This window comes from Pygoscelis adeliae, unplaced genomic scaffold, assembly GCF_000699105.1.
Source record: "Pygoscelis adeliae isolate BGI_AS28 unplaced genomic scaffold, ASM69910v1 Scaffold7, whole genome shotgun sequence".
NCBI classification, from domain to species: domain Eukaryota; kingdom Metazoa; phylum Chordata; class Aves; order Sphenisciformes; family Spheniscidae; genus Pygoscelis; species Pygoscelis adeliae.
Window position 1 is genome coordinate 3,888,706 of NW_008825268.1, and position 8,584 is coordinate 3,897,289.

An 8,584-nucleotide genomic window follows, 5' to 3' on the forward strand; every position below is an offset into this window, starting at 1 on the left:
GGCCAAGAAGGCCAATGGCCTCCTGGCCTGTATCAGAACTAGTGTGGCCAGCAGGAGCAGGGAAGTGATCGTGCCCCTGTACTCGGCACTTAAAAGATGAGTGGATGAGGAGCTTAGGGACATGGTTTAGTGGGCATGGTGGTGTTGGGTTGACGGTTGGACTCGATGATCTTAGAGGTCTTTTCCAACCTTAATGATTCTATGATTCTAAGCTCTCTTGTTAGAGAAGCGAGGACGCTGGACACCCTGTTACAGAGCCACGAACCAGTCCTTTGTCATAAGGTTAGTGCTTAGCAAGGCTTGTGTATAGGTCTCCATGCTAAGAAGGAGGAATGTCATAGTAATTAAGCTAAAGTCTTTAGCAAAGTTTGAAACTACTGTGATATTGTTGCTAGATAGCTTATTTCTGAAAATACAGTGGACGGATTTGTTTTTGTTGTTGTGGGCAGCAGGCATGGCAGAATCCCTAAATAACTGATGTCCATGCTTAGCTGTCTTCCCACTACAGTGTGTTTACTAATCTTTGCTGGGTCATTTTTCTTGCACAACAGTGACACTGCTTGCTTTCTATTTTAATACTGTTACTGGTCAATGGCTGGTACTGACTGCAGTTTAAACAAAAACGCTAAGGCCTATGATTTAATTGCTTTCTGATGTACTATACTCTGTCAATGAAGCAGATACCCTTGTTCTTAGACAACCTCTGATTTAATCTTGATTTTAAAGCAGTCAGCAAAGCCATTCAGCTCTCCAGTTTCTGATTCTGTTTATTACCAATAGATTTGTATTTATATATCTCGGTTTCAGCAAACTCCTTTTTGAGGTTTTAAGATTTACTTACCTCAATTGGTGTAGATTGGTGGTCATGTTGACTTCATTAGGGCCACTCAGCGGTGTACATTTAAGGATGTGAGAGCCCTTCCCAGAAGTATGGCCTCAATATCTTTATGGATCATTAAATTGCAACATAGTGAAGGCAAAACCAGCAGCAGCAAAACTATTCCTAGCGTAATACCCAAAGTGTTGTAGAGCTTTAAAAGAAATATGAAAAATTTGGTTTCTATTAGACCTTATAGGATAAAAAAACCACCAAGAAAACCACCCACATCTGGGAACTACATCAAAACTATGGTGAAATTAAATTGGTAAAGGGAAGGTAAAGGCTGTAGCCAAAGCACTGTGTGTTTACCCAGTTCCAATGGAAAGATCTCTTCTGTTACTGAGTTGCACCTTATGCTTTGTGCGGTAATATAGGATACAGATGGATATCAATAAATGCTGCATATTGCTTATTTTAATTTGGTTTTTAAATCTAGTATTTAAAGAACTTCAGGCAATACATGGCTATTGAATGGAAGATGATTGTTCAATGATAGGATCTGAAAACGGATTTAAAATCCATAACAAAAATAAACATATATGCTTTATATACTTTGTTTTCTACACTGGTTGTGAGGACATGTCCCTGCAAAGCTGTATAAGTACCTTACTATATATGTTAGGAATTAAATAACTTTTTTATTATTTTTAATTTAGCTTCTATTTGAACTTAAGCACTTTCACCTACCCACTCCTAGGGGGAATGAAATATATTTACCATAATTCAATTGTAGCTTACTTTCCTTAGGTACACAGTAAGCCAATGATCTCTGGAGAATGTGCTTCTGTTTTAAGAGGATTACAAACAGAGGAAAGCATTAAATAATTACACAACTTCCAAATATTTATGACTGCAGTGAGATCACCTGGCATTTGGGACTTCTTTTTTTTTAATCTGAAATTGAATTAATCTGGGGTCTTTGGTGGTTCTTAATGTTTAAAGTATTCTATGCTTTTTAAAAATATCTATTATGTCTTCTCACCTTGTAGCAAAAAGACTTATATAGAGCTCTACCAAATAAAAGCTATCAGTAAAGTACCCTAAATAACATTAATAATGCAACGATTATGTTTTTGGAAATATGTAAATTGAGGTATGAATTTGCTTTCTGTTAGTATTTATACTAACTTACAGCTAGACTGAACAACTGTTCTCTGAGAGACTCCTTTCAAGGTACGAGATTCAGTGTTGTAAAATTAACGTGGTGTATCATAGAAATTTAAAGGCAGGGAAAACAAAACTGTGCTGCTGGTCAAAAGCCTGTGCTAGAACTGACTGGAATTCAGATGCATTTTTGATTATTAAAACAGCCCTTCATCCTCACCTCTTTTTAGCTTGCGGGGCTTTTACATATCATTTGAGCTGAGTTCCTGGGGGCTCAGGTGAAGCTGCATCTCCCAGTTGCACCCATGCTTGGTCCCCTGTAGCATGTATTGACTGTAACCATGTGCTGGATGCATTGTCACAAGTGATCTGCTGTATGCACACACCAGTACCCATTCCGATATGTTCTCCACGTGGAGCCCCAACCACTACGGTTCTTTGTTGTGCACTAACTGTTGCTTTCAGTTGCCACAGACAGCAGTTGCATAGCTCCCTTCATCAGCAGAATGGCATCAGTACATCCATAACCCATGGAGAGAGGATAAATCAGCAAAAATAATCAAAGAGGAAGGAGGAAGCGATAACAAATGCCTCATTGGATCCCTGCCCTGTTTTCCACAGCAGCAGAAAGCAGAATTGCAGATCGTGGCTGCTGCCTCACCCTGTGAAGCACCACATCTGAGTGATGGACGCTCTGCTGACACCATGTTCGTGCTTTTCTACACCTGGTAGGATTTTGGCTAGTAAAGGATTTTATATAAGACATAGCAGAATGGTTTTTATTGTACCTACATCAGCATAAATTACTCTTCTCTACATATAAATCTACATCTGCCTCTCCCTGATGTTGTCACTGATGTTCCTGATGTTCGCTGCTTTTAACATGTTTATATATAAGAACGCAGCTGAGGAGCTTGAGTGGGCTGAGATGTCGCATGCCTGCTGTCAGGCTATGGCAGTGACAGAAGAGCCAGCCAGGACCTGAGGGCAGCCCAGGCATCTGTGTAGTTGTTTTTCAGCTGGACCTTGGGGAGCAGGATAGACCCCCTCGGTGGCACGATGGTGATGCTTGCGCTGCTTCAGGCAGTCCCAGCATGACTCCTCCCAGGGACGTCTCCTCTCCCACCACCCAGCATGCTCAGGAAACACAAGGACCACCTGCTGCCTTCCCAGCTCATTTGCCTGACCTCAGGCAACTCTTCATCTGTGAAAGGGGGAAAAAGTGGTCATGTGTGTATTACATATGTAATAATCTGCCTTGTCATGACATCACCCCTGTGACATTGCACCTTGGTGTGATGCCATAGAGCACCTACATACTTGCCTCATCGGAGCATCCTTATGAGCTCGCGGTCTGGCAGAGGCTTTATCAGTGCGTTGCAGACGAGCAAGACATGCAGGCGTTGAGGACAGGAGCTGGAATACCTGGAGCGGAAGGTTTTCGAGCTCAGCCAGCCGTATTTGTGAAGCGGAGTTTTTCAGCCTTGCGCTTTGTGACATGAAGGTGATAGGAGTCACATCGTTCTACTGAAGGTCTGTGCAGAACACGTTTGCTCTGAATACTGCTGGAGGGATTGCATAAAACACGGTTGCCACCTTGTATGTATCAACACGTCCTGCAGAGACATGCAGGGTCAAGACAGTGCCGTCCTATTCAACAACCCAGAATTTCCCCTGCTGCGTAGGGCTGTGCTCCAGGGACCTCTTCTCGATGCATCAGATGCACTGTCATGTCATGTAAACGGAACCCAGACAGCAAACACTGAGCTTGCTGCTCATTAAGCATCTTTATTACCACGTGTCTGAATACTCATAAACTCCAAATGCTGTATACAGGACTATATGTCAAAATAAGGACTGTATGAAGAAAGAAAACATACAGGATGTTTTTTAATTCCAGTCATCTTAAAAGCCAAATAATTAAAGTGATGAAAAAGATTGTTTTTACCATCCTCTCTCAGAAAAAGGAAAGAGGAGGAAACTTAACATATATAATGTGCCAAAAAGAAAGGAAAACTAGATATAAGGTTGTTTAGGAATAATTTTCACAAAACTTTTCCTGTCAGCTTACAGTCTTCCTTGTTATCCATCAGGAAAAAACAAATCCCAGCTATTTACATAGCCTGGATTTTATTTAGTTCCCCTCTTTTCCAGCATGACTAGTTCTGGCTGCTCTTAGGAAAGTTAGGAAGTGAGTTAGCTACCATATTAAGGTAGTGAGTTACATTTGTGAAGGCAATCAAGAGCTTTACACGGTGTTCTGAAATACCGGAATTCAATTCACAGGCTTTGCCAAAGCTCTATTTTTATTTTCGTCTTCATCTGATGTTATCAAGGTTGTTCATGTTCCAAAAATGGATGAGTTTTAGCAGTAGTTAGCAGTTGGTAATAGGAGTCAAGAAGACCGAGGCTTTTAACACAATGAATGTGTTAAAATGAATGTGTTTTCAGAATGTTTAATTTCCCCTCCATCTGATGATAATAATTTAACATGTAAAAAAAAAAAAAAAACCACCACAAAATTATGTGGATTTAAAAAAGCCTCCCACGCACCTTATGGAATTAAAATACTGTGTGGGCCTGGAACCACGAGTATGTTCACTAAGTATGATCTCCAGAAGCATGTTACATTTGAGAAAAAAAATTAAATTAAAAAGTAATCATAGCTGTTTTATCCAAACACTCCACTTTCTTAACATTTTGCTTATGCCCATTAGGTAATCATGCCATTTATATTTAACGAAAAATTTTCCATAGGGTGATATCTGTAAAATTTAAATATTTGCTTATTCCTTTGGGGAGTTTCTATTATTAGAACATGATGTTACGGCAAGTCTTGAAGCATGTCCAAGGAAAGGTCAGGCTTTGATGAAACTTTCTTAGCTGAAGCTTTTTCACACCCAAAATGTATTTAACAGTATAGTCTGCTGTGTATTTTCATAAGGTCGGATGATTTTGGTTGTAGCATAAAGAGCTGGTTGAAAGTCTGGATTCCCAAGCAGACTTGGCACCCAACCAAGATATATACTATGCTTTGCAGAGTCACATAGCAGGCTGACGCAGAAGACATACTGTAGATAAACGTGGGAAATCCTATCTGCTTCATCATCCAATAGATGTGGAGAGGGAAAAAAACCCAACCCTTCTCTGAGACATTTTTAGGAAGCGATGTGATGTGAATATATACTATAAATGCTTTTTTGTGAATTTTTTTTGGAAGCATGGCAGGTGGGACTCGGAAATTGTTAAAACAAGACAGGATAGGTACAGCCTTAGAGTGTTCAGGAATACATATGTTACTGCATTTTAGTAATAGTTAGCCTTTTTTAATTTACCTAACAAAAATATAAGATGACCATAGAAAACTATTCCTCTTAATGGTACTAGTAGTGCTGTAAAATGAGTACAGCACACGTTACAGTATCGTATAGTTACAGTAGTAAATAATCACATTCTGACTGTTGTAACAATTATTTTAGATTTTAATCTCAGAATTGGATTAGATTAGAAACACTAGGAAGTGAAACTGCAAAACCTGCGGAGCAGAAATAAAGATGAAGCTGAGGGAGGGAGCCCTCATTTCCTACAGCCACTCATCTTAAAATGCTGCCCATTACACAGCGGAGGAAGTACCGGCAAATTCAGAGCGCTGCTTGTCTCCACTGTTCCCAGAGGCCATACATGGATGCTGAACATTCCTGCATCGTTTGTAAATGCTTTTTATATTGTCCCTGCAGTAAATATATCGCAATATGAAAAGTATAAAATTTGTGGTAAAATTTACTCGTTTTCTTGATTAAAAAGACAACATTGCTCACAGTGAACCCTTTTGAAATCTGAGTTGATCTGGAAATAACCTTGTAGTTGGTAGAACTTAGAAATGTAATAAAACGTGGGGGATTTTTTTAATATAATTTAGGATACAAGAGTTAGTGAGGAGATGTAGAATGACACGGAAAAGATGCACACAGAAAACAGAAATACATACAAAACAGATATTTCGTATAGTGTGGTGGCTTGTCGTATAGACCCTTTATGGTTCAGCTAGACTACAGTTAAGAATTAAATTACAAAGAAATTTATCAATGCTGTTTTTGCACTACGTATACTTTGACAGGTTTCATTCATAAATCTCATACTATGAGCATTTTACGAGATATCATTACAGAAGCACTAAAGAGATACAGTAACTGTGAGCAGATTTTGCCAAAAAACACTTCCTGAAGAAGACAGTCATACACAGCAAACCAGAAATAGGCTATTTTTAAATGGATTTGTATATAGAAAGCATCTTCAGGAAGAGAGATGGAATTTTCTCTTCCTTAGGTACACGCCCGTTGTTAAGATATTTTTATCATGTACTGCAATCTAATGTTAGATCACATAAGAGGGGGTTTGCACATTGCTTTCTCATTTCTGTTAGGAAATTAAATCCTGATAAGGTTCTATATGATGTCTCTTATCACTCTGTAGAGTAGCAATTTAAAGACCAGAAACACATATGGTTTTTCATCTTTATGATCCAATATTGACCACTGGAGTTGGTTTCCTGTTGCTGTCTTCATGAGGTCAGAAAATGCTTTGTCCAAAACCCACTTATTTTGCTGCTAGCCTTCAGTTCGAGGTATATTTTGTTAAATCCAAAATACATGGGTGCAATATTGAGCAAAAATTGGCTTCCTGCTAATAAATTAATACAAATAGTATTTGGTTTTCTCTCAGCTTTCTCATTAGTTCCTCATATGAAGGGTGAGTAAACTGCAGATGAGAAATGATAAGAAAATATATTTTGCAAAATGAAGCATCAGTTACAGTCAAAGAATTGATTGTACAGAAAATCAAGCAATGAGGGAAACAAATTGTGGATGTGAGGAGTCTGCGACGCCAATATGAAAGATAGTACGGGCTTGCCAGCCCTGAAGGGAGAGTGCAAGGGCAGGCTGGAGTATTGATGTCAGCCCTTACCGGAGAACCTCTATAAATATAAAGCAAGAAAGATGAAGGAGACTATCAAGGAGTAGTGATGTAGAGGTAGATGTGTGCCCCGCTCATTTTGCAGTGGCATTCCCTGAACGTTATTTTTATTTTCGAAGTCTCTCAATGAGACAATTTTGTTACAACTCCTGCTTTTCAACCTTTATGGTGTTACTACGAAACTAATCCATGTTTTGCTTTCTGAAAATAATGTGGAGGACATAATGGAGATGAATATCCAGCCAAAGAACTTAAATTGCTGTCTTTAAGAGATGATCTTTAAATATAATCTGCCTGCAAGTAGATTACGCTTTTGGTCACTTGGATATAAATATACTTTTTATAAAGAATTTTCTGCTCTGGAAAGTGAGCGGAGGGAATTTAGAGAAGACCTACAAAAATACTAGGAAGCTCAAGGAATCAATTTATGTTCGAGAATTAAAGTAATGACAATAAAGATTTACCAGCAAAAGCTACAGGGTTACAGGGACTTCAGTGTTTTGCAGTAATGCATGAGTATTTGTAAAAAGGAAGAGAAAAGCTTGAAAATTATTTTATTTCAGTGTTAGGTCACGTAATTGATGGGGATTTCAAGCTGACAAAAGTGTGTCAGTGAAGACATTTAAAAGTGGCAAGTTTAAACAACGTAAGGGGGGTGAGGGACCATCCTGGCAGTGGCTGAGTCTACCAGGCTCAGTCTTAATAAAGACAAGGTACAAATCTCAAGATCTGCTTCAAAAGAAGTAGGGCTGGGGTTTTTGTTGGTTTTTTTTGTTGGCTTTTTCTTGTTTTCAGACTAGATCAGCAGGTTTAAAGATATCTTATTTCTTATAGACTTGTAAGAATTGAGTGCAGATGACTTTTTTTCTTTCTTCTGCATGTTTCCTACATGTTTTGTTTTACAGGTAAATGCATTTTCCTTTAACAAGTATACAGGAAACAAGTATACTGGTTCCCAGGGAATAGTTTAGTTTTGTTTTTGTTTTGACTTTTAAAACATTTTATAATTTTATTTCCTCTTACTACTTGCATTTCAAATACATTAGGATCATTGGTTCTAATGGGAATGCCAACGTTAAGGTCAGTTCAAGAGTAATGTAATATATTTAGGAGGTGTCAGTGTTGAAGTTCTGTAAAAGTGAACATGCGTAATTTTGAGTATTTGTAGATATAGATAATACATATCCTGTGTTAAATTCAGGTTTGTGTGGAGAAAGTGTAATGTACAGTTATGGAAGTATGTCAAGTGACATTGGAGTGTACATAGCAATAATGGAAGTGGAAAATTAAGCTCCTAACTTTATACACATATACATATATACACACACCCTGTGTCACAATTATGCAGAGAAGGAAGTGGAAGAGAGTCTTTTAAAACTGGAGAAGGTTTATTTTTGGTGGCCTTATCCACGTACCTATCACCAGGAACTGTTGCTCTAAAGGGCCATGTGAACATAGCTGTAGAGCAGAAAAATCTCAAAACTACCTAACCTTTTTCCACTCAAGTAATAAATAAATGAGGTCAGAATGGATATTATTTTAATTAAATTAATGTGTAGTCATTAAAAGTAACAATGCTTCATCCTCCCATCCTGGAGACAAGAATAACTCTTAATTCAGGGTTCA